Below are 27,879 nucleotides of genomic sequence, written 5' to 3' on the forward strand. Positions count from 1 at the left end.
TAGACTTATGAAAGTATGAAAGCTGTTTGGAACCGTAAATACTGATTGCTGTGCTGCTTGCTCCCCTCCCCCCATATATATATGTGTAATAATGCTGAGAGGAAAGAATTAAAAATAATTTCAATTTTATTGCACCAAAGTTTACAGCTTTTCAACACAGCAACTCCAGCAAGACTTGAAGAGACATCCAAAAGATTCATAAAATGCCCTTAAATATCAATTTGAAAGTGAATTTGTTTGTAGCCTTTCAGTTTTGCCAAAAAAGGGAAATTTCCTGAAACGTTTGCTGATTTTTCTCAGACTCAGGGTATAATGCCCTAGATACTGAGATCCTCTGGACATGATTGAGACAGCTTGCAACTTTCTCATTCTCGCTCATCCAGGAAACGAAATAAACAAGCATATCTTTTATGATGTGGCGATGGGAACACTGGAATGCATTGACTGATCTGTTAGAGAAGTGGGGTGCCAAGAATGTCCACTTTCAGCTGCTGGTATCTGATATGTTTCCCCAAATAAACTCAGTCATAGACCTGAGACTTCTTAAAAGTTCATTGTATGCCTTCCCAATTTATAATTCTCGATCAGGTTTTCTCAAACGTGGCTCTCTTGGCAGTTTCGGTCAGATAATTCTTTACTGGGGTGAGGGGGGTATCCTGGCCTTGTGGAATGCTTAGTAACATCCTTGGCCTTTACCCATTAGATGCCAGTTAGCACCCGCCCCCCAATTATTACAACCCAAAATGTCTCCAGATATTGCCAAAGGACCCCTGGGGGACAAATTGCCCTTGGTTGAAAGCCATTGCTGTAAATCTTGCAAAAACAAACAAGCAAAAACAACTTTAATACTTCCAAGGCTAAAGATGTTATATAGGCTATTATATATATCTAGGATTTTATATGTATCTAATAAGCCTATCTAGACATATACTATTAGATATATATTGGTAGTGTATATTACATGTATATAGTATATACTATATTATTTTAGTCTTATATAGCTATGTGTTATATATAGATACATATTTAATATATATATTTAGTGTATATGTAGATCTATATCTTTTTGTCTTTCATATACAGTTCTCTAAACTCTTTGATTGGTCCCCTAAAAGAAACTAAGGGTTATCTTAAAAATAATTTTCTTCTCTGTCATAACTCTTGCAAGATACGTATATTTTGAAAAGTGGTTTTAATGTGGGAGCTGCCTGTTTATTACAGATAGAGACCATTTTTGCCTTCTACGCATCACCCAGGGGATCTCAGATCTTAGTTGGGGGAGAGTATGTTGCTGGGCTAGTTTCAAGTGTAATCATATCACTACTTTTAAATATATTTGCTGGTAGTACAATCTTATGTGCAGCTGTCTCCAAGAGTTAGCCAAGAAGTACCTCATTGGGACAGGTTTTCCATCTTCCTCTCCCAACACTTTTTTTCCCTCCCTTTTCCATGCTACAGGTATATTGATCTTGTTGAGAAAGTTCACTCAGAGAAGTAGTCAAGACAGCAATATATTGAAAACAAAGCCATGAATCTGACAAGAAAGGTACTGAAGGTAAGAAAGAAGATGGGTTTGCATTTTTATGATGTGTTAGAAAAAGTCATCCTCGAAAAATCTGTCTCTGGAGGCCAACAATTATTCACTTTGGGAGAATGTATCATGCAAAAGATCTCTTGATTTTAGGAAATCTTACAATGACCTGTGTTGTCCTGGGTGCTTTACTCAGGAACATGGACCAACTTTAAATCGAAGAAAGAATGTTGACTTAATGCAGGAGCTTCCTCTGGGCCAAGTTCCTTTCTTTGTGATCTTGCAAGTGTTACATTTAATTTAAATTTGAAATCAAAGATACGTGAACACAGAATTTGGCCCACAGATTAATTATTTGGGTTTTCAGAATTTGGGAGAATTTACTGGCTGAAACAGATGTTTCTGAATTTTATCTCTTTGCTGAAGTCTCAACAAATTGAAATTCCTTTTAGACTGCATGATTCAGGAGGTTGATGACCTAAAAATAACCAATAAAGTTACTGCATCTTTCCTCAGTGTTTCTGATCACATATTTTTCAAGAAAGCATTGAAATTTCTATCAAAGCTCTTACGTTAATGATCTCTTAAAAGTTCAGATCTGTTACAGAGAACGAGAAAAATTAACAGTCATAGACCTAAGACTATTTCTTGACTTCATCCTAAATGTAATTTTTTGCTCTTTACGAGTCCTTAAATATTTAATAACTCTGAAAGATGCAAATGTAAATTCCCTATGAATCTCTACTTTGTCCAAAAATTGAATCCCCATCTTTTCAACTTTCATCCATTAGTACTGCATTGGCACGAAAGAGAACAAATTTCGTCCATTAATACTGTATTGGCATGAAAGGGAAGCCAAATGTAAGGAGAGTACTAACAAGGCTATGTATGTTCAGATGCATGGGCTATTAACCATATAATTAACAGGAAAAGAAATTGTGTGTTGATAAGGAATACAATTCCTTTTTGAAGATACATGTTGCACACACACACACACACACACACACACACACGCTGCCAAAAAAAATGTATACTCATTTTAAGAAAGTAAAAAACTGTACTAAAGTTGTAATACTCAATACATACCGATAACAAAGTCACATTTGACTTCTGCCATGACAAGAGGTGCTCAAAGTGGTTCCCATCAGCGTCCAGACACTTCTGATTACGGCGAACTACTGCTTGAGCAACGTTGACCAAAGTGCCCACTTGTATACATTTATTTTAAGATGTATATATATATTCATCTTTTCCCCTTTCACTAACACTGTTTACATTGTATGCATGGAGATCAACATCCATTAGCTACTTTCTGGGTGATAAGTTAGAAAAGAAGAACCAGAAGACTAAATTTTTATTTGCCCTCATTTCTGATCTGAGAAACTAGAGAGGATTTTGGTGGTTAGTATTGCTAATTTTTTCACCTCACACCCTAGGACATAGGAATCCAAAGTCCTTAAATGTCTTCTCTATAATCATTAAATTATAAGCTGATTATGGCCAATTCTTTAGAAAATATGAAAATAGGACAGAGCTTTTTACCTAAGGCTCATCTTTTGAACCTTTATAAAGCCACCTACCACACTGGAACCTGCTCATGGAAAAGGTCCCATGCAATCTCCCAGCCTTGACTAAACCCAATCCATTCATTCAACATTCAACAATTTTTTTTCAGTTATTTGTTATGTACCAGAAAGTGTCCTAAGAACCAAAAATACATCAGTGAACCATAGAAACTCATGGAACTTCTATTCTAGTGTAGGATAAGAGGAGAGGGACAGTAAGAAATTAAACCAATAAATAGAAAAAGATAATTTAGATAGTGCTAAACTCTATAAAGAAAATTAAACACGGTAATAGGTTAGGAAGTAATGACCAAGATGTAGAGGAGATTTTAGATTGAGTTGTTAGGGCATGGCTCTCTGGAGAGGTCACATTTGAACTTAGAAATAAAAGATAAGAATCATCCAAACATGTGGGCTTAGGAGAAGACCATTCCAGATGAAAGAAATTGGAATGATGGCCTTACAATAGGAATGAGGTTGGTGTCCTTTATGTGTAGAAGAAAACCTAATTTCTCTAGATTTTAGGGAGTGATATCAGGTACTATTATACACTGAATTGTGTCCCTGACCCCAAATTCGTGTGTTGAAACTCTAATGTCCAAGGTGACTTTATTTGGAGATAGGACCTTAAGGGAGTAATTAAAGTTAAATGAGGTCAGAAGGGCAGGGCCCTAATCTGATAGAACTGGTGTCCTTATAAGAAGAGAAAGAGATACCAGAAATTTCTCTCTTTCCACGCGTGCACACAGAAGAGTTCACGTGAGGACATAGTGAGAAGGCAGCTGTCTGCAAGGCAGAAAATAAGACCTCACTAGAAACCAAACCTGCCAACATCTTGTTCTTGGACTTTTAGTCTCCAGAATTGTGAGAAAATAAATGTCTGTTGTTCAAGCCACCCAGTCTGTGGTATTTTGTTATGGAACTCTAACAGACTACCATGGGGACCTAACCTAGGGACTAGTTGAAAATAAGGCCAGTGTCTAGTTTGTGTAAATAAATTACTCTGTGGGTTAGGAAGTTTTCATTTAAGTGCAGTGGAATGCCATTAGATAATTAAAAAAAAGAAGAAGAGTTGATGTAGTCTGACTTATATTTTGAAGATGTCACTCTGGCTGTTGTGTGAAATCATGCGTGGGGAGCATGGAGAGCAGCAAGAGACCAGTTGGGATTCTCAGGGAAGAGAGAATCATGGCTTGGTCTAGGAATGTTCGTGGTGGAGGTTATGAAAAATGTTAGAATTCAAGATGTATTTTGAAGATAGGGCCAGCAGAATTAAACAGCAAACTGAATATGGTTTCTGAGGGTATGAGAGAAGTCCTGAGACAATTTTGGTCAAATGGGAGTCGGGTGATTTTCTGAGGTGGTGTTTTCTTATCTGGGGAGGAATTGGCGATTGGCGTCCACTGGGCAGGGATTAAAAGTTCTATTTTGATTGTAGTGGAGATATCAAAGGGGAAAGTTGTATATATAAGTTTGGAGCTCAGTAGAGCAGTCAGTCCAAGTTGGAGATATAAATTTAAGATTCATTGGAAGGTATTTTAAAAGGGACTAAAATTAAATTTTCTAAGGATAGAATGTAGATAGCAAAGAGTCAGAGTTCAATGATTGAGGTCCAGGTCACTCCAGTGTTTAGAGTTCTCTCAGACATTTAAAGAAGAGTTAGCAAAATTGTACACAACCTCTACTGGAAAACAGAACCTGAAGAAACACTTTTCAACTCCTTTCATGAGGCCAAAATTACTTTGATTTCAGAAATAGACAAAGGCAATATGTAAGAAAAAAGCTATAGCCAGTATCTCATTGAACTTAGACATAAAATTCCTAAACAAAATATAAGCATCTTAAATCCAGCCATATATAAAATTAATTATATACCACAGCCAAACAGGATTTATTCAAGTTATGCAATGTGAGTTAAATACTTGAAAATCAATCAGTGTAACCTACTATATCAACCAACAGGCTAAAGAAAAATCATATGATCATATCAATTGGTAGAGATAAAACATGATAAAACTTGAAACCCATTTATGACATATATATTTAAAAACTCTCTCCAAAAACAAGAAATAGAGGGGAAGACCCTCAATTTGATAAAGAGCACATATTGAGGGTTGCTAGATGGGCAGGGGGGTGGGGATAAGGGGGAAGGTGAGTGGACTAGAAAACAGTCGGTAACCACAAAATGGCCACAGGGTTTTGAAAATTAATTTGGGGAACGTAATCAATAATGTTGTAAAGATTTTGTAGGGTACCCGATGGACACTTGTCCCATTTGGGAGACCTCCTCAGGGATGATGTAGATGCCTGATCTCTGCACTGTACACCTGAAGCTGAACAATAGTGTATGCCAACTATAATTATAATTATATATATATATATATATATATATATATATATATATATATATATACACATATATATATATATATATATATATATATATGTATATATATGTATGTATATACTTACAAGAAGCGGAGTACAGCATTAGGAATAGAGACAGTGGAAATGTAATGGCTCTGTGCGATGTCAGAGGGATAGTGGATGGGGGGAGGGGGGTTCACACAGTGTGAGGGATATAAATGATAAACGTCTAAGTATTACTTTGTCTTGTGCACCTGAAACTAAAAAAAAAACAAAAAAAAGAAAAGAAAAACAAAACCTCCAAAAACAAGAAATAGAGGGGAAGATCCTCAATTTGATAAAGAGCACATATTGGGTTGGTACAAAAGTAATTGTGGTTTCCAAGGTTAAAAATAATTGAAAAACTACAATTACTTTTGCACCAACCCAATACAAACAAACAGACAACAACAACACACACAAAAAAAACCCCAGCCAGCATCATATGTAATGGTGGAGAGCTGAATGAGTTTCCCCTAAGCTCAGGAACAAGACGAGAATGTTTGCTCTCATCACTGGTACTCAGCACAGTGATAGCAATTCTAGCCAGTGCAATAAGGTCCAAAATGAAAAAAGGCATACAGGTTGGAGAGGAAAACATATAACCGTCCCTATTTCCAAATGACATGATTTTATACATGGAAAATGCCACAGGATCTATAAAAAACCCCTAGGACTAATAAATGAGTTTATGAACATCACAGAATACGAAATCAACATACAAAAATCAAGTGTATTTGTATATACTTGCAATGGATATGTGGAAACTAAAATTAAAAATACAAGTTTATTTATAATCACTCCCCCCAAAAGGAATAATTATGTATAAATCTAACAAAATATTTACAGAACCCATATCCTGAAAATTATGAAACACTGATAAAAAAATAATCAAAGAACATCTAACTAAACGGAGAGACAATCATGTCATGAATAGAAAGACTCAACATAGTGAAAATGTAAATTCTCCCCAATTTGATCTGTGGGGTTACTGAAATTTTATCAAAATTCCAGCAATATTTGATATAGAGAGAAAAGAGAAGCTAATTCTAAAATTTATATGGCAAAGCACAGGTCCAGAAATAGCTAAAATTATTTTGAAAAAGAATAAAATGAAAGGAATCATTCTAACTAAAGTTAAGACTTATTATATGGTTACAATAATAAGAGAGTGCGTTATTGATGGAGGCATAGACACATAGATTAGTGGAACGGAAGAGAGAACACAAAAGGAGATATGCCCAACTGAGTTTTGAAAAAGTTAAAAATAATATATTTTTTTGAATTAGTGTTTTGGATTTCTTTGGATAGATACCCAGGAGTGGAATTTATAGGTCATAATGTAGTTCTATTTTCAATTTTTTGAGGTACTTCCACACAGTTTTCCATAGTGGCTGCACCAATCTGCAATCCCACCAACAGTGCATGGGGGTTCCCTTTTCTCCACATCCTCGCCAGCACTTGTTTGTTGATTTATTGATGATATGGCCATTCTGACAGGAGTGAGGTGGTATCTCATTGTGGTTTTTATTTGCAATTCTCTAATGATTACTGATGTTAAGTATTTGCAATGACGTGGCTGGACCTAGAGGATATTATGCTAAGTGAAATAAGTCAGATGGAGAGAGACAAATACTATATGATCTCTCTTATATCTAGAACCTAAAGAACAGAATAAATGAACAAACAAAACAGAATTAGACTCAGAGATATAGGTGAAAAAAAAAACAACAACTGAGGGTTGCTAGGTGGGAGGGGTAGGGATGGGGCAGGAGGTAAAGGGATTAGAAAATACAACTTAGTAGTCACAATATTGACATGGGGATATTAAAAACAGTTTGGGGAATATAATCAGTAATGTTGTAAAGATTTTGTAGAGGGTCAGATGGGCACTTGTCTTATTAGGGAGACCACTTCATGGACAGTGTAGATGTCTGACCACTGCGCTGTACACCCGAAGCTGAAGCAGGATAGTATGGAATGTCAACTATTACAAAATTAAATATTATATATATATATATATATATATAGTCACAGGATGTGGAGTACAGCATAGGGAACAGAGTCAATGGAATTGTAGCAGCTGTATGCGATGTCAGAGAGGTAGTAGGTTGGGGGAGAGGGGTTAACGCTTTGTGAGGGGTGTAAATGTGTAACTATTACATTGTTTTATACACCTGAAGCTAATAAAAAAAAGTTGCAAAAGCAATTCAACGGTAGGACAGTCTTTTCAACACATGGTGCTAAAGCTGTTGAGCCTTCAAAGGCAAATAAATGAATCTCAAATATAATACTGTCTACAAAAATAAACTCAAAGTGGATCATGGATTTAAATATAAAACTACAAAACTTTGACAACAAAACATAGGGCAGTATTTTCGGATTTAGGACAAAGTGAAACATTCTTAGACCTGACACCAAAAGCATGACCCATAAAAGAAAATAATTGTTATATTGGACTTCATAAAAATTAAAAGCTTTTGTTCTATAAAAGACCATGTTAAGAGGAGGAAATATTCATCTAAAGAGTGGAAGAAAATATTTGCAAATCACACTGCTCAACTTAGGATCTGTATTTAGAATATATAAATAATTCTCAAACCCCAACATTAAAAACAGAGAAAAAAAAGCAATTCAATTACCAAATGTGCAAATGAAATGAACAGAAATTTTACCAAAGGGGAAACAGAGATGGCAAATGAACATATGAGGAGGTATTTATCATCATTAGCTATTAGGGAAATACAAATTAATCACAATGAGATATGACTACACCTATGACCAGCTTTAAAAAAAGAAAAGCAAGTGATAAAATAGTTGATGGCTAAAACTGAAATAATTTGAGCAACAAAATAAGTAACATAGTTGGATTATAGCCCAAAGTATAAAATAAATATACATTAATCCATACTGGTATAAATAAATTTTCCTTACAAAATAATCCCAAATATCAGATGTAGATGATCCCCCCTATCTAGGAGGTGAATCTTACCAACTCATTTCCAAAAAATAGAGTCTGGAAAGGCAAATATATTAACTTTACACTTCCTTGGTTATATGATCAAGGTTAACATCATGGTGTGTCATGTGGAATCCATGGCCCCACTGACATTATGTGACGATAAGGGCACTTTTTATCTCTGTGGTATTCTTTTCAAAATTGATAGCCTAGTCTAACTATGAGAAAAATATCAGTAAACTCACACTCTAGAACATTCTACAAAATGCTTGACCAAAACTCCTCAGAACTATGAAGGTCATGAAAAACAAGGAAAGTCTGAGAAACTGTCACAGACCAGAGGACACTAAAGAGATATGACAGCTAAATGCAATGTGGGATCCTAGATGAGATCCTGGAACAAAACAAAAACATTAATAGAAAAAAAAAAACCCTGCTGAAATCTGAATAAAGTCTGGAGTTAGTTAATAGTAATGTTCCAATGTTGGTTTCTTAGTTTTGACAAATATACCACAGTCATGTAAGATGATAACATTAGGGGAAACTGAAACTGAGTCGTGTATGGGAACTCTGTGTACTGTCTTTGTAACTCTTCCAAAGAGTTAAAGTTATTCCAAAATTTAAAGTATGTTTAACAAATACTATTTTACTAGTTAAGGAAAAACTATAAAGTTCCTGAGAATAAATAACATAATGTGGAAGAACAAATATAAAACTTGACTGAAAGATAATAAAGATCTAAATGAATGGAAAGGTATAACAAGTTCATTCTTTAGAGGAAACATCAGAGACATGTCAATTCTTCCTAAATTGCAACAATGACAGCAAAAAATGTCCTCATAATGCCAATTTGTTGATCTTTAGGTAATAAAATTTTTAAAAAGAAGGCTAGAAAATGTAAATAGAAATGATTAATTGTGAAAGATCTTTTAATGAAAGATTTAATGTACCTGTCACCATAATTATTAACTAAATGTCATCATTTCAGTTATTTATTCATTTCATGAGCAAACATGCACTGAATGCCTTATGTACCAGGCGCGCTGTTGAAACACTCTTCAAGAATGAGCAATGTTGTGTGTCAAATTGCTCTGCTACCTTGATATCAATCCTCAATATTATTTTGAAGTTAAATGTAGTGAGGTCAATAAAGAGAAACCTAAGTTCCAAAGCAAATTTAGGACCAGAATTAACTGGTTCTTTTTGAGCTCTTCACGTCTCCTTGGTGGTATGTAGGTAGTAGAACTCCCACGTGTTTAGTGTGGAGCAAATCAAACAAAAATGAGGGCAAACCAAAGGGAATTGATGGAGTAACTGAACAAGGCAATCACAGGAAAACATGAAGTTTTCAGTCCTGAAGTAATAGAACTTTTAAATGACTCCGCATGTCCCACCGGATGGGGTATTTACCGCTTCCAATAGACTCAGGAAGCCGTGATTATTATGATTCTGTCACAGATTAGGAAATAAACTTAAAGAGGTTATTTAATATATGGAAATCCATACAGCCAGTAAATGATGGAGCCAGCATTAGAATCCAAATCTATACTGTCAATCTCTGCTTTCTTCTCCTGAACTGACACTATGATCAGAAGCTTCTCTGTAGGACAACAAACAATGGTTAAGTATTTCAAATATTTTGGCACCCAGTGAGCCTGTTTGTTTGGGTAAGGGTGAAAATGGAATCACTCGTTTTTCTCTTGTTAATAAGTCCTTAAGTCATGCAAACTCTAAATATAAATGCCTCGAAATTCAGTGGAACTGTGGGGGTTTTTTATTATTAAAAAAAGGGGGGGATTGACTTTCAAGCCAAGTGATTTCTGGAAAGAGTCATACATGTGAGTAGCGCTTGTGCACGGGAGGTCCCGCCATATTGGGACAGGTCCTAATTGGCGGAAAGAAAGGGAAAGATTCATAATGAATATAATAACAGGGAGAGATGGAACAAAAAAAGACTCCTTTCTCTTCTCCTTCTAATCAAGAGTCCTGATAAAAGACACAGACACATAGCAAGAGCATTCCAAGGTTGAATCACATCGCCGTCCAAACCTGTGTCATTTAAAATGTAGGTTCTGAAAAATAAGCAACCAACAGTCAAACAAAGCCCTCTCATCTTGGGCCAAATTCTGAGCTGCACTAAAACAGGATATTTTCTAGAAGCTTATTAAATGTTTGGCAAACATTAAACAATCCTTTATTTGTTATAAAATTATTCTTAAGCTCCCACACCCTCAATGATTCTAATAGGTTTAAGTAAAGAGCAAATATGGGGAAATTGTTAATGACCACTATTCAAATGGATGAATATGAAACACCGGGGCGGGACCACTTTAATCATTTATATTATTACAGGTGCCCACTTTGATGGCTTGTTGCTCTGGCTACTGCCTTTGATCTCCTCTGTAGAAAACGCTTCGCTCCACTTCACAAGAGACTGTCGTGTACCCCATTCGCTGGCCTTTGGATCAAACCAGCAACAGACCTCACAGATAGAACCCCACCACTGGCCATTCACAAAGAAGTAAATTGTAAGTTCTTCACATCACTTCCAAATGTTTCTTTCAAGAGAGAACAGTTAAGAAAAGACAAATTATATTAGCTAATATTGCCATCTGCTTTGGTTACTGATAAGGCCTTCATCGTGAAGTGGTTTGCCAAAGTGCTTTTATTTTCAGCTATTTAAGGATTAAAAAAAATTGAGCCTGGGTAGACATTATAAAAAATGTCTGAGTGTTGGTTTTATGCCTTTGCTGCTGCTGCTAGTACTCCTATCTGCAATTCAAAACCTGATTTTAGGTAAGGATGTTATGATGAGCAGGGGAGGCCTTTGGATTTTTCCATAGGATTTTTCCCTACTAGCACGCATTTTTAATCTTGGGGACAGTAACACATTCAGTTTTGAGGTAAAGGAAAGGCGTTTTTGCCATCATGGGGGCAGAGTAAATATATCAGGTCCTTGTAAGGTTAGAGAGTCTGGCTCATTTGCACTATGTTTTAATTATCTAAGATTAAATTAAGAAAAGCAAAATGGTAGAGTGAAATAACCTCAGATTTGTAGACAAGGTCCCAGGACCAAATCCAAAATTTGCCATTTATTAGTTGGTTAGTCTTGGGTAAGTCAATTCATACCTCACAGACTGTTTCCTTGTCTTTTATTTGAGACTAACATCATAGCTTATTCAATGAACAGTTGATTTAATACTTACGAGAATGGTTTGTAAATGGCAAGTCCTGCACTGATGTTGACTAAAGGAATGACTTGGTCACAAAGCACAAGTTGTAGGCGATTTGGGGGAGTATTATAAAGAGCTTTGTGGAAAAGTGAAATACTGATTTATGTTTGTTTTCTATTGTTGAATAAGAATTTACCACAAACTTTGTGGCTCAAAACAACACACATATCTCCGGGACTCTGGGCCCGGCTTACCTGGGTTCTCTGGAAAGCTATAATCAAGATGTTGGCCATAGCTGGCTTCTCATCTGAAGGCTTGACTGGAGCTGCTACCAGCCCCACTCAGGTTGTTGGCAGAATTCATCCCTCTGCATTTTCTCTGATTAAAAACAAGTCGCTGGTCCTGCCCACACTCAAGGCGAGCAGTTTTCACAAAGATCTGAACACCTGAAAGCAAGGGTCGTGAGGCTGCTTTAGAGCCTGTCCACCAAACTATTCACTTTTAGGTCTCTCGATGTTAAATATACACATCAGAGCATTTCTTGAGCTCATAGAATGCAGACTTTAGGCATTGTCCCCTGCCCCCCTACCTTTTTTTTTTTTTTAACAGATCCCACTACAGAAACTAGCACATGCTATACGGATAGAACATGCCACCTCCCTGCAAAGTACAGATATACAGAGTTTTCTTTTTGTCAGCCACCACTGGGTGTCTGACCTTCCTATTCTCCTCTGAAACAAGATGAAGTTTATTTTTATTTATGAAGTTTCAGTGAGGTTGGGAAGTCACCATGAGCATTGCCACTTGGTCCAGTTTTCTTGTGATTGCCCTTCTGTAATCATTCTCCATCTTGTTCTGTGCCCTGGGACCTATATACTTGCCTCAAGTCCCCTGAATTCCAGTACTGTTCAGTCAGTGGGAGGCCACAGCAGGAGTGAAGAGGTAAGAAGAGTGAAGTCACTTTAGGGATCCCCAACTCCCCTCTCTTACGGGATCAGCTTAGGCTTCTTCTGTCCCCCACCCCCACCCACACACAAATATTATCTTCTTCTCATGGCGATTCCTCTACAGGATGCTCCTGTCAGGATTCAGTAACTTCTCTCATACGTCATCCATTTAGGCAAGATAATAACACTTTGGATGTTACTAGCCCTGGGGTGCTACTGTAAGTGTGTGTGCATGTGTGTGCACATGTGTGTGTGTGCATGTGTGTGCATGTGTATGTATGTGTGCATGTGCTGTATGTGTGTGGTGTTTCTCTGAGTCCTCCCCACAGTTTTACCAATAATTCCTTTATTAAATCTTCCTCAACTTACCATACATTGAGTGTGGTGCTTTTTTCTTCCCGACACTCTGGCACATATACCACCCAAAGAATTTAAGTTTCATGAGCTCAGAGGTTTGTGCATAAGGGGTAATCAGAAATGGTTGTCGAATGAGTGAGAAGAACAATGACTCGTTGCCAGTGAATATGGCTTTTTCCTCAGTTGATGAGTCTGTGTGTCTTGAGGGGCTTCCGCTAGTTCTCCTAGTAAGGAGAGTCAACGTGAGGGTCCGCGTCTCCTGGAAAATCTTCCTTGAGACTTGAGATGACAAATACTGCCTGTTTCAGAAGAGATAAGGACATTGACTTTCTGCTTTTCCCCTTACCCTTATCCAAGAGACAGATATGGGGAGCAGGGAGAGGGAAGCAAGATGTGTTTATGTTTTCAACAGAACCTCAGTGCTAATTTCTGTTTAATGGTGTCAGAATCCACATCTTTCTTCAGTGGAAGAAGCAACAAGGTGGAAGCAAAGGTTTTAATACTAAAAAATTATTATAACATTAGAAAAAGAAAATAAATGTGAACATTGGATCAAGCTAAAATGAAAAAAAATAGGCGCTCTAAAGGACAATCTAAGTAAAAATATTTGATTGTGGACTAAACACTCAAGGAAGTGTGAAGCGTTTGATTTTTAGAGATAATTAAAAGGAAATTTGGCTAGATATCCAATATTACATTGTGGATGAAAATTGGAAAACTATGTGGAATTCAATCAATAATGTTGAAGTTTTGTTATGACTGGATTACAGGACTATTTCTGGTGTCAATATTTGCTCAGTGGTGTCTGATCAATGAGATACCCCTGAAATGTCTCAAACAGTTGTTTTCATCACACAGATACGAGTTATCATAGCTTCAAATAGGAAATCAACAGCTGCCAGACTTCTGGGCTTTGTCTACATTCTTTTCTCCTATTAGTTTTGACATTACAGACACGAGATATCCTGGATGGAGTGAGGACTTTGGAGTCAGAAACCCATTTCTAGACATAGAGTCATTTACTTGTTTGTCCGCCAGCTCACGGGCCCCACACAGTCCGTTCTCTCCGTCTACTTCCTGTACTACTATAAAAGTAGGACACAGCCTGTCAAGACCGAAAACGTGCTACCCTATAGACAAAGCATTCCACGTTTCAGAGGAGCAAGGACCTGGCTCTGGTCCTGTTCCAAGCCATCCTTAGTTTGAAGCTGTACTCTGTACGTCGGGCTCTAAGGAATTTTCCATGAAGGCATTTTAGAGGGAATTCATGTGTTTACTTACCTCTATAAAACTCAGTTAGTTGCTCAGAATAGTAAATGGGCACGTCACATTCTGTCTATAAACATCTTCTGAGGACTTTGACTAATTCTTCATTCCTATTTTTGAAACCTTGGCTGGAAGGCTCTGGCAGCAGCCGTGGCAGAGACACAAGAGATGCAGGGCTGCGTCCAGAGTCTGGACGCTTGTCTTCCAGTCCCAGCTCTGCCACCAACTGATTGTGGAAAAACTGAGCCCTTTACCTCTCTACGCTTTACTTTCATCTTCTGAAACATCAACATCCAAAAGCAACAAGGTCGCCTGCATCGTAACTGTGATCTGTACAGTTTCAAGATTCTCTGATGGGTGCTCTCGAGTTTAACTTGCTCAAAATACATTGAAGTCTAATAACTCATTTTCACAAAACTTCTGAATTGACCCATTCAAAACATTTTTTGAACGTCTGCTCTATTCAGCGAGTTAAGTGGGGTAACATAAACAGAATAAAGTAACGTAGTTATCTAGCTTTTTCTTTTCTTTTTTTAATGTTCAGTCTGTAAACGGGATCACTACTTTTGAGGAACTTATGATCTATTAAACAGAAACGCCATCTTCACAAATACACCTTGTGCTTGGCAGTGGGTAAAAAGGGAGGCTGGGACTCCAAAGCCATAAAAAAGTTTTCTTGTGTCTCAGAACCATGATAGGAAATGCAATGATAGCTCATGTAATTGTTTCTTAAGTGTCAGAACCTGGACCGAGTGCTTCTCATAGGTCACAACAATGTTATTAGGTGAGTCCTATTATTTGCCCTCTTCTACATCTTGGAAAAGGAAGTCACAGCCATTAAGTGATGTATCCAAGGCCATAGCACTAGACAGTGATGGAGTCAGGGTGCTAATTCAGACTGTTGTCTGACAGTAAACCCATTCCTGTTCAGATACAGTCAAAATGCTTGATGTATTCTAATGAAAGGGAAATCTTTTCAACAAGTGACCTCAGAGAGGTCTTTATGTATTCTCTTTCAGGACTTTGTAATGTTTCTCAGAGTTTTTTGATCCCAAACCATCTATATGAGAATCACTTGGATGAATTTGTTAGCAATATGGATTCCTGGGTCCCACCTTAGACCTTTTAAATCAGAATTTCGAGATTGGACAAGGAAATCTGAAGTTTTAGCAATCACTTTGGGTTATTCTAAGAACAAGTTCTGAAGGGAAAGATTAGATTTCAGTTGGGAAATAAGTTGAGCATGATTGCAGGGGGAGAGAATATGGACAAAGTTGTGGTGTTAAGAGACAGCCGTTCTGCAGGTCCAAAAGCACACATTTAGCAGGCGTGGCGGGTGTGTATAAGGAAATAGCCAGATACAAGTGCAGGTCTTGAACAAGTACAGGTCAGTCTTCATTGAGCCTTGAACAAAGTTCTTAGGCTGTTGGACTTCACTGGACATTCAAATGGAGCCATTTGGATTTTTGGATAGGGAAATAACTTTTAAAGTAGAATTTTAGGCAAATTCGTCTGGTAGCCATTGGGATAGCTGAGATGTGAATAAATTGGCAAGCTCTTACTGAATTGAGGCTCTTAATGCCTGAATGTGTGAAATATCACGTGATGATATTGAGCACATTGTGGGGAGAAAAAAACCCATAGCATAAAGCCGTTTTCTGAGTTAGGTGTAGGGAGGACTTCAAAAGATAGAGGAGTTTGGCTGTCTGAGTGCCTGGAATGATGAAGCATCGAGAATGGGAAGAGGTAAATCAGAAGCAAGCACTAATTTAATGGCAGATGGTAGAGAGTTCACTTTTACAAATATTCGTGGTACCAGCAAGACAGGTTTTCAGGTCCAATAAGCAGTACGAAATTCAACACAGAATAAAAAGGTGAAAATGTCAGAACTTGAGACACAGATTTAGACGTGTTGGGCCTTACCCACAGAATGTGACAGAGCACATGAGGATTTGAGGACCAAACACAGAGCAGCCCTTGAATACCCTCATTGGTATTGTGGAGAAGAGATTGAGACAATACAAAAAGCACTTTATTCTCGAGAGGAGTTGGATGAAAATAGAGCCTGAAGTCATGCTTAGATACATTCTCTTCTTCAACAGGGATGAGAGAAATCCACACATCACTGTCTCAAAATATTACCAGTGGTCAGTATGACAAACTTTCATTTCCCAAGAATGTATGGTTAAAATTAAGGTAAAATCATCTTGTGCTATGGCGACCATGAGGATGGAAATGAATTTTATCCCACTGAATAATCACAATAAGAAATGAAGTAGCATTTGGGAACATCACGAGAGCAAAGCACACATCTTTTCAAAATGACTGCTTTGTTCCCAGAGCACCAGACAGAGCACTCTTCCCTTAAAGACTCTCCAGCTCATTCTCATTGGTGGAGACGAGCTCCGCTGGAATCTGCAACTACTGGGGACCAACTATGAAATACTCAAAAGGATAACAATCTTATCTTCCTGAATCATGAGCGTCCTCCTCTGAGAATACCTCATCCTCAAGAACTTTCCTAAAATTTATTTTCGAGTCCAACCTGAAAGCAGAAGTAAGGCAAGTAAATATCAAAAGTAACCAGGAAGATGCATTGATAAAAATGTCAGAAACGCCAAGTTCGGGTGACCCCCGCTTTTGGTAAGGATTCAGGGAGGTCCTTCTCACCAGAACCAGTTTCCCGTTCTTAGATTCCCTTTCACTGATTGTGCTTATGGGCATGCAGAAGTGTCTTTCCGTGCAATGGGGAGTTCGCTTATTTGTGCATGGGGGTAAGGCAGCCTTTGATAAATATAAAACCCCATCATTATCTCATTTTGGTATATTCAGAGATTTTCCTAAACAGATGTCATGGAAAATTCATTGAGAAAGAACATAACTTGTTACAAAAGTAACCCACAGATTTTTATCTTTCCCTTTTGCCTTAAAAGTTCAAAGCTGGGAGAAAACGACTTAATTGAGATAGGCCTTATTGAAAAAAGAACTGAAGGGTAATTCATGTGGCATCGACTGGATAGCATTAAGTGAATTGTGCCGGATGGAAATTTCAGTGCCCTAAAAGCCTTGTGATCATGTTTGGCACTTCAAACATGTTCCATTTTCTTAGCCTTCAACCATTCTCATCCTGTTTGTTGCTGCTCTTCATATATAAAGAAGATGCTAGCATGGACAGACAGGTAACATTGAGTGGATTTTTCCAAATCATGGACTGGTTTTGCCATGAACTATTGACAGACCTTCCTAGTGCTCCTGACACCGAAAAGGATGAATTTTAAAATAAAAGACTGTGTTCAGGGCTTGCCAAAGGGCAAAGAGATGGTTCTTGGCCATTCGAGAATCAAATCCTTGACTTTGATCATCAGTTAAATGCTATTTGAAATGGGGAAGTATTTCTAAAGGCCAGTAACCTGAAATGTAGTTTAGGGTAAAACTGCAACCATTATTATGGAATGATAAGGAGTCACTTGAGACCTGTCTTTGAGGTAAGCTTTCTCTCAGAATCAAGCCTGGACCATCTTGCAACAAGCAGCTAAATTGTTCTTCTTTGCAATTATTTAAAGAGGTGTCCTTACCACGCTTTGCCTATTAGAATGGTTAAAACAAACAAACAAACAAACAAACAAAAGCTGGTAATACCAAGGGATGGCGAGGACATGAAGCAGTAGGGACGCTCATATATGCTAATGGAACGCAAAACAATACTGCCAGTTTCTTATAAAGTTAAACATACACTTACCACGTGATCTAGCAATTTTACTCCTTGATATTTATTATACAGGAAAAAGAAAAATTTAAGTGTACATCAAAACCTATGCATAGATGGTTGTAGCAGCTTTATTCGTAATCACCCACATCTGGATGCATGCCAGATTTTTCCATTTGGTAAGCAAGCTGTGGTATAGCCATGCAATTAAACTGGTTCACAAAACAACAGGGATGAATCTCAAATATATTTCACTAAGTGAAGGAAGCCAGACTGAAAAGGCTACATTCATCTTGTATGATTCAATTTATATGACATTCTAGAAAGGGCAAAATTATAAGGAAGAAGAACAGATCAATGATGGCCAGGGTTGTGAGTGGGGGAGGGGTTGGCTACAAAGGGGCAATGTGAGAGAATTTGGGGAGTGCTGAAAATCTCATAGAACGGTGCACCACAGAGTGAATGTTACTGTATTTAAATTAAATAAATTACACACACACACACACACACACACGCTCTACAGACTTATTCCACATTATCTCTTTTTCAAATTGGAATTGAAATCCAGTAAAATAGCTTCAGTTAATAAGTACAATCATTTCTATGAACCCTGAAGAGAAGCTGATGCTAAGACTACAGCAGAGGAATCCTGGGCTTGCTTCTTCATTAAATATATCAGTCTGAGAGAAAGTACCTTTGCCAGGGGAGTGGGGGAGGAGGAATTTTTCTGTGCACTTATGTTGGTCCCTGGTCCCTGTACCTCCTTTCTGTGGCACATGCCTCAAGTACCTACAATTGCATTATCACTTCAACTCAATGGCCAATGAGTCACCAGATCTTAGGAGCAGAAGGGTCATACTTCACTTAATTCAGCAAATATTTATTCAGTGTCTGCCATGTTCCTAACACTCTTCTAGACATTGGGAGTTTATCAGCTTAAATGTGTAGAATTCATCCTCCACCCAGAAATTTTAATTTGGTATTTGTGATGTGCAGTGGTCAAAAATCTTCACCTTCGATTTGTTTCTATACCAGGTACTGCACACTTCCAAATTCAGCTGAATTTCACCTAGTAATTAAAGTTGATTTTGAAAGCATAAAAAGGAAGGGTCCAAGTGAACCCTGCACTATCAGTTTGGTGCCTCAGTCCTTTCTAGTAGTTTTTCCGATTCGTAACTCAAAAGAGCTTGTGTCCTCCACAAGTTGAGATTCTGGAAACTAATTGGCATTTTCACTTAGCTATAACATTTTAGGTAATGAACACAATTTGCTCATTTGGAAGTAACGTAGAAATGAAAAAGGCTACTTGTCAGATGCTGGGATGCTAGGAAGAACATTCTGTCCTTTAGGAAGGAACTATAAATATGTGCTAGATGTGTTAACAATTATTTAACTAGGCAAAAAACTGAGTGTACTAGCATTAGGAGTTCTCTAGAACTTTGAGAAAGAACCTATAGTAACAAGAAATAATCTTTCCATCCTAGATGAGAGTGTGTCCAGAAACTGATGAAAACACCAGTGGGCTAATTCATTTCCTATTGCTGCTGTAACAAATTGCCACAAACTCAGTGGCTTAAAACAACACACACTTTTTTAAATCTTATAATTCTTGAGGTCAGAAGTCTGAAATGGATCCCACTGGGCTAACATCAATGTATCGGCAGCACTTGTTTTTCTCCTGGGGTTTGTAGGGGGCATCTGTCTTCTTGCCGTTTCAGCATCTAGAGACCCCCACAATCCTTGATTCATGGCTTCCTTCCATCTTCAAAGCCAACAATGGCTGATCAAGGCTTTCTCATGTTGTACCACTCTGATACTGACTCTTTCATCTTCCTCTTCCATGTTTAAAAACACGGTGATAATAGTGAGCACAGGTGGACACCCAGGATAATCAGTTGATGAGCAACCTTCATTCCATCTGCCATCTTAATTCTCCTTTGCCCTGTAATGGAATATATTTACCAGTTCTGGGGATTAGGACATGGATGGCATTGGGAGTCCATTATTCTGGCTACCAAAGGGGTAAACCCACAGCTAAGAATGGCCACTCCCTGTGGTAGCCTGTAGAATTGGTCCAAATCCTAACCCGAACCAGAGGTAAAGTTAAAAATAATGGCTGGCTTCATGAATGTCTTTTGTTTTATTTAACATGGTATAAGATATCATCACATACTTCCCAAGTAGGTCACCCTTCAAAGAAGTAAACAAGCCAATGCACAGAGGGATACAGACAGCCTAAAGCTGGCTGGCTCTCCATGCTCTCATTCCCCCAGGCAGTTCGTCTTAAGTAACATCGCCACCAAAACAAGATCGTTGGCCTCCAGTTCCATTTTGTCCTCATTCGAAGCCATGTTAGTGGATATTTCACATCTGGAAACACTATTTCCTTGTGTTGACACTAATAAACCAGTCTTTCTAACACCTTTCCTGCAAGAATTTCAAGGACCTCCAAGTCTAGGATAAAATACGGTTTTCCAGGGTTTATGTGTTTCACCCATTAATGGAATTTCCTGATTTGGGGGAATTTTGACCAGATTTAGATTGTTTGATCTTCATTTTTCTAAATACTGATTTAAAGCAACACAAATGAGAACCACGAGCATCTTACTATTTTACTTTGCTGTAAAGAATTCACAAAAAGAAAGTTTCATAATAAAATCCAAATTACTTAAGTTTAGCGTGAATTTCTTAGCCAATTACCAGTTTCTCTCATCCTAAAGGAGACCATTCGAGGGACTTAAAACTGTGTTGGATCCTTTAATTTTGTGACTTAAAAAAAAAAAAAATTAGCGAAGAGTGACCTCATACTTTAAAGACAGTGAAAAATGTTTATAAAATTAATTCAAGGTTCTTTGGACATCAAACCATTTGGGTTTTCCTCATCTCTGACCTCATAAATATTTTCATCTGCTACATGTACAAGTATCTGGAACATACAGATTAAAATAAATACTGCCCAACAGAAAAGGAAAGGACTTGGCAAAATGGTATGACTTTGAATAGATGAGACTGGTAAAAAACCCCAAGGACCACGAGCTTTGTTGCATGTGTCCTGCAGTTGTACTGATATGGTATGAATGCCACCTTTATCAGGGCAGATATTGTAATTTAACCACCACAATTCTCCTGCTTTCCTTCTTCTAGAGAAATAAAACCCCCATACATACGCCGATTTTTATCTAGGCTCATGCACATCTAGAAAAACACTACCTTTCCAAAATCTTAACTGCAGCGAATGTGTTCCAGTGAAGGACTTTCATCCAGTGGTACATCACTGAAGGCAGTGGTGTCATTTCCTGGAAGGAGGGGCCAGAAATAGAAGAATTTCTGTTTCTTAATTCATTCTTTTGTATTAATTTACTCACTATGTTTTAAGTACTAATCGTGCCACAGACGTGGGATTGTCATTGTAAGACCTAGGTTTTGCCAGTGGTAAGCCCCCATTCTATCAGAAAATAGAGGCAGAGGAGCAGCAATTAAGATATAGTGTTATGAGAAGGGCTCTTTCCTTTCCATCTGACCACAGCCATCAGGTAAGCCAAGATGGCGCTTACAGGTACATTCAGGAGCTATGGAGGAAGAAGCATCCGATGTAACGCCGTTTCTTCTCAGGGTGCACTGCTGGCAGTACCACCAGCTCTGCACTCCACAGGCCCCCTCCTTCCCCACCCCACCTGGCTGATACAACATGCAGGCTGGGACACAAGGCCAAGCAAGATTATGTCATATATCAGATTCATGTGCACCATAGTGGCCGCAAACGCCCAGGTCCTCAGGGTGCAACATGTGGCAAGCCTGTCCATCACGGTGTTAACCAGCTAAAGTTCGCTCCAAGCCTTCAGTCTGTTGCTGAGAAGCAAGCTGGATGCCACTGTGGGGCTCCGAGAGTCCTGATTTCCTACTGGATTCGTGGAGATTCCACGTGCATATTCTTTGAGTTTATCCTCACTGATCCATTCTATAAAACCACCAGGCGGAATCCTGACACCAACTGCATCACCAAACCAGTCCACACGCACAGGGAGATGCAAGGGCTGGCATCTGCAGGCTGCAAGCGCCTTGGCCTTGGAAAGGGCCACAGGACCCCCCCATACTAGTGGTGGTTCCCGCCCTGCAGCTTGGGGAGGGCGCAATGCTCTCCAGCTCCACCGTTACTGCTAATTTGAGTAATGTTTGTCAAATTCTTATCTACTAAACAATTTGGGATAGTCATGTCTGCTTAAAAGTGTTCTTTAATTTGTTAAAACTGGTTGTCTGCAGATTGTTTCATGAATGCATCATCAAATTATGAAAGTTAAATTACAATGTTTGAAGACTAAAGGATGGTGTATCTTGTTTCTCATAAGATAAATATTTTGTCTTTATCTTATTAGGGAGTTTATATGTCAATGTTTAAAATGCTGTTTGGTGTAATAGGTATAAAATAAATTCTGTGAAAGGGGCAAAAAGATATAGTGTGATGATCTCTACTGTTAGAAATATTCACAAAAATACTAAGGGGCTAGAGAAGAAAGTGGCTCAATTTGTCTAAGGAACCTATCCAAAAAGAGACATTTTAACAACTAAAAATATATATATATATATATATATATATATATCCTGCCTTCACTATCAAATATCAATATATGTACATATGTATATATGTATGTGTGTGTGTGTGTGTGTGTGTGTGTGTGTATAGAAGGCATGGCCCCAAAAGACCATTTATGGCATATTTTCCAGATGTCATAACAAACTAATACTATTTCAGAAGAAATGGGAAAGGTGAACATATTTAATAAAACATTAGCAATGGAATCAACATTATTTAATGACTGAATGTGGTAAGAAAAGGAAAAAATAAGTCTAGAGATTTCTTGGGCTTCCAGATTAGCTCAGTGATATAGCCTGTTAAGCAGAAAAGGAAAGAAGCAGAAATGAAAGAGGAGGATGTTTAGCTCAGGTAGAATATGGTGACTCTTACTTGTCTATGTGATATCTAGGTGCAGATATTCAACTGGCAGTTGGCTAAATGAATCCGGAGTTCAGAGCTAATAATTCCTGAGTTGGATGGGGTGGTTTTCACCATATGGGGAAAGAGTGAGACCTGGTAGGAACTGTGAACTTTCAGAAAAAAGTACTTTTGAAACAAGACCAAAAGGATAAAGATAGAAGCCTGGGGAATACATTATTTAAGAGAGAAGTCAGAGAGATGCCAAAAGTTTGTTCGGAAATTGAGGAAGACAACAAGAAATTTTTTGAAGTTAAATTATGAAACGGAATGCTTCAAATATTTAGAATACTACAGAAAATTGCATCAAACACCTCTGCACTTGCCACTGAGATTTAACAACTGTTCTTCTAGAGATTTTTAACATTTAGTTCATAATCTAATTTGAGGGTTTTGGTTTTTTGTTTTGTTTTTCGCATATGTTGTAGGAAAAGGCTTGGAGCCCTCTCTCTCTCTCTCTCTCTCTCTCTCTCTCTCTCTGCCTCTCCCCCTCTTTACCCCTCTCTCTCCTTCCCTCTCTCTCTTTAGATAGCTGGTTGTTCCCACAACAATCTGCGGGAAAGATTCTTTTCTTCTAGTGAATCTTTTCCTCCAATGAATTACCTCAGCTCTTTTGTAGAAAATCAGTTGACTGTATATATGGATCTATTTTTGGACTCTGTTCTGTTGATGTATTTGTCTATCCTTATGATAATGCCACACTGTTTGAATTATTGTAGCTTTATAATAAGACTTAAAATTAGGTAATTTAAATATTTGAACTTTTTTTAAGTTTTGTTTTGATTTGTTTTTGCTATTCTAGATTCTTCTCATGTTCATGTAAATTTGAGAATCAGTTTTTCAAACACTCAGAAAAATCTACTAGAATTTATATTGGGGTAGTATGGAAATCTATGAATCAATTGGGTGGAAAATTTACATTTATCAATATTACAACTTCTCGTACATGGACATGGTATAATTCTCTCTTCAGAATTGATAAGTAAAATGACTTGAGCATGGAGATTTCTTTATAGGAATATTTTTTGGTTAGGATCTAAGTTTTTTAATATATGGTTAGCTAGAGTTTTATTAATTTTATTACATTTTTCAAAGAACCAACTTTGGTTTTATCAGTTTTCTCCTTTTTTTCTATTTCATTGATTTCCATTTTTACATATATTATTTTCTTTCTTCTACTTACTTTATGTTGTATTTGTTCTTGTTTTTCTAGCTACTTAAGCTGGAAGCTAGATCAATGCTTTTAAACACTTTAATGCTTAGGTGTTGATTTTAAGTAATGAAAGTATACATTTCCCTCTAAGCACTGCTTTAGCTGCATCTCTCAATCTTTGATATATTATGTTTTCTTTACTGTTTAGTTCAAAATATTTTCTAATTTTTCTTCTTATTTTTAAAAATTTGATCCATAGACTAATTTGAAGGATATTGATTATTTACCAAATATTTTGACTTTTCTAGATATCTATATATTTTATTGTTATTGTTATTGCTTTAATTTTGGTTTAATTGTGGTCACAGACTATGCAACATGTGATTTCCAACTTTGAAAGTTATTAAAACTTGTTTTATGAACGTGCATGTGATGTTTTGTCCATGTGGTCCAGCATACAGTTTATCTTGGTAAACATTTAATGTGTACTTGAGAACATTATATTGTAGAGTTGTTGGATGCAAAGGGAAATCATGAAGGGTAATTGAATATCATGAACAGCTTTATGCCAATAAATTTGACAACTTAGATGAAATGGACAACTTCCTTGAAAGGCACAAACCACTGAAACTAACAAGACATAATAGAAAAATCTGTGTAGACAGAAACAGTTTTTTATTTTTCTAGATATAGTGCTTTCTTCAAATAAATGAATTATAAATGTTTTCTCCTGGCCTGTGCCTTGTACTTGTACTTTCTTACTAGTGTTGTCTCAACAGAAGATGTTTTCATTTCAATGAAGTCCAATTTACCGATTATTTTTATTCTTTCATGGTTAGTGTTTTTCATCCTGTCTTACCTACTCAAAGTTAGAGAAGATACTCTCCTATGTCTTCTAGAGCTGTCCTAGATTTAGCCTTTACATTCATATCTATACTTTAACTTGAATGAATTTTTGCTGGGCTTAGAACTACCTGAATCTCTTTTTAAAATCACAGGTCAGACTGTGCTTTTAAATTGTGAGGATTCATCTTTCAGCCATTCTGCAAATTTTTCAGCTACTGCTTCTTGAAATATTTATTTTATTCTCTATTCTCTTTTCTGCTTTTGTAATTCCTATTAGACATTTTGGTACTTTCTTATTCTATCGTTTTTGTTTTTCTTGATGTCTCAGTCACCCTGTCTGTTTGCGCTACACTCTGGCTAATTTCCTTCAATCTGTCTCCCAGATTCCTAATTCTCATTTCAATGGCAGCTTAATTTTATCCAAAGATCTTTTTTCTTTCTTTGATTACATATTTTAATTTTGGTCTTTCCCCTCCTTCCCTAAATCTGCCTCTTTTTGTTCTCATGTTTCCATTCTTCATTTTATAGCCTTAATTATTTGACGCATGCCTATGTTATAGCCTTTTTACATTATTCTGTGATTTCAAGTCTTGGATCCTATCCCCCTGTTTGCTGACCCTACCTCGTGAATTATTTCTTTGTACATTGCACCATTCGTGATTCTGAGGGCATCTTCAGCAGATGCTGATTAATTTTTCTCAGTGAAACTGTGTGCTTTTAGTTTACTCTGCAGTTTGTTTCCAGGGTTTCCAGGACTAGTGATCTGCTCTTACAGTGTTTTCTCATCTTGGGGCTGCTAGGACCATGTGGGGAACATAGTTTGCTGCAGACCAAGATGGGCTGTTGTCCTGAGACGTTTGATTTCCAGCGGGAGACATTATTTTCTCCTCACATTAAGAGGAGCACAGGCAGAGATGCACCTTCTCGCTGCCATTTACACAGGCTGGTGAATAGACTTATCTGGCCCGCACTTTGTAGAACGATCTAAACTGGACCAGTCCCAGCCTGATGAAAGGATCACGTCTAAATCTCAGTGTAATGAAAGCTCAGTCCAGTCGCTCCTGTTCTTACACGTGCACTATAACAGCAGTCCCTCGCCTCTGTGGTCTAGCTCTGTTCTATTAGTCTCTGGGGTTCCCAGGGCATCCAGTTATAAGATTTTCTCTCTAGCTTGAGTTGCCTGTGGATTTCTGTAACTTGGGAATTTCCTTTTCTTTTATTTGGACTCAGCTATATCGTTAATCTTTCTGTTGTCTTGAAAAGAGAGTCCCTAATCCCTACTAGATATTAATGTTCCTGTTAGATTTTATTATTCTTGAAGTCATGTTGAGGGTGTGTTTTATTTATATGTATGTCCTTTGTAGTACTTAGCACAGTGTTATAAAACTCCATTAGTGCTTAATAAAGATAGGCAGAATGAATTTAAAAACGAATCAAAGGAGGCAGCTTGAAAATGGTAAAAGATAAAGAGAGAGGGCTGTAGTATTTTAAATGAATGATTTCTTTCTCCATCTTAAGTGGTTAGAGGAGTTAGGTGGGGGCCAGGAGATGGTGGAAGGTGTTACCTTCCTTACAAATGTATCAATAATCGCATCCTACTGCTTCATTTCAAAAAGAAAAAAATACCAATGCTGGTTTCTGTCCACAGAAATTCTGCCAACATCCTGGTGGTTGCTGGTTTGTAATTTTATGGGTTTCCAGAGATTCAAACACTGTATTATTATGTTTGGCTACTAACTCGGGTCAGCAGTTCAAAAGCAGAAGGAAGGGGAATGGAATGGGCAGGAGGAGAAAGATGGAGCGTGCATAGGCTGGTGTATTTAAGACAATCGTTTAATGTACTGAGTGTGGAGCAGTTTTTGCTGAATCTCAACCAATTTCATTTTTAGCAGAAGATAATTAATAAATCCTTAAAGCACTGTTTTATAAGAATATTATATTAAATATATAGCAGTTATGAAATTTTGACTGAAGAGTAAATTAATAGGTTGGTTGTTCCATGAGTATCCTTTTATAAAGATTTGAAGTGGAAGATTTTTGTATCAACAATGACAAAAACAAATCAATTATTGAACAAGCTCCAAATTCCAAATCTCTCCCTTCAAAATATCTTCATTTATCTAAATATAATTTGTAGGAATCATGATATTAAATACTATAATTATTGGTATTTCAAAATAACACTCAGCAATTATGATCAAAATATATAAACCATTTTCAGATCTTAAACAATGCATATGTTTTCTCAGAAGATAAACTTGGAATTAGCAGCATAAGAAATTCTGGCCCTTGACTCTGTCGTTATTGAAATCTGCATCCCTGATATTTTCTTTAATCTTTGAATAGAACGGGCGTTTGTGTAACATGTGCAACGTCCTCTTACAGGGACAACAACAAATTGTGTGTGATTTCCTTGCCATAGTTTCTTTGCCTTGGATCCAGAAGTGGCTAGGAGGGGGGTGGATAAAAACAGTGGGATTATCATTTTTAAAGATTTTGACATAAGACTAATGTATTCCTGTATCGGCTGCTTCTTTTTCCTGCTCCATTCTCAATATAATTGTTTAGTGGGGTCAACTTTATCATTAATTGGCTACCTTTTAAGTACGAAAGAAACAGGAGAGGATTATGCACAGACATTAGGAAAGCATCAGATACAATATAACTGTTTATTATCATTTAAGATAAAAGTATATGTAAATCTATATATTTTATTTATCAATTCATCCATTTTATTCAGTAGTCCATTATTCTCGCATCAAAAAAACTATTTTGCATTCTAGGTACTAGGAAGGCAGCAATGAAGACGTGAAACAAGGTCTTTACGTTGAAGGAGCATAGCTTCTGGCTTAGAGGTCCAGTAAACCAGAAAGCGAATAATGTAAGTGCTGCAGGTAAGAGAAAGGAAAGAAGTAGAGCGTGGCGGGCTTGTATGTGAAGAGCCAGTAGGACAGGCACTCAGACGTGGCTCTTCTCAGAA

At 37.3% G+C, this 27,879-nt stretch overlaps 1 long non-coding RNA gene across 1 annotated transcript; it reads left to right on the plus strand.

The window, feature by feature from the left end:
* Positions 1-1,484: 1,484 nt before the first annotated feature.
* Positions 1,485-27,780, plus strand: LOC141568898 (uncharacterized). The gene is made up of 3 exons (XR_012492190.1): positions 1,485-1,555; positions 10,814-10,989; positions 27,683-27,780. It is a non-coding gene; the product is annotated as an uncharacterized LOC141568898 (long non-coding RNA).
* Positions 27,781-27,879: the final 99 nt, after the last annotated feature.

This window comes from Rhinolophus sinicus, linkage group LG15, assembly GCF_036562045.2.
Source record: "Rhinolophus sinicus isolate RSC01 linkage group LG15, ASM3656204v1, whole genome shotgun sequence".
Taxonomy (NCBI): domain Eukaryota; kingdom Metazoa; phylum Chordata; class Mammalia; order Chiroptera; family Rhinolophidae; genus Rhinolophus; species Rhinolophus sinicus.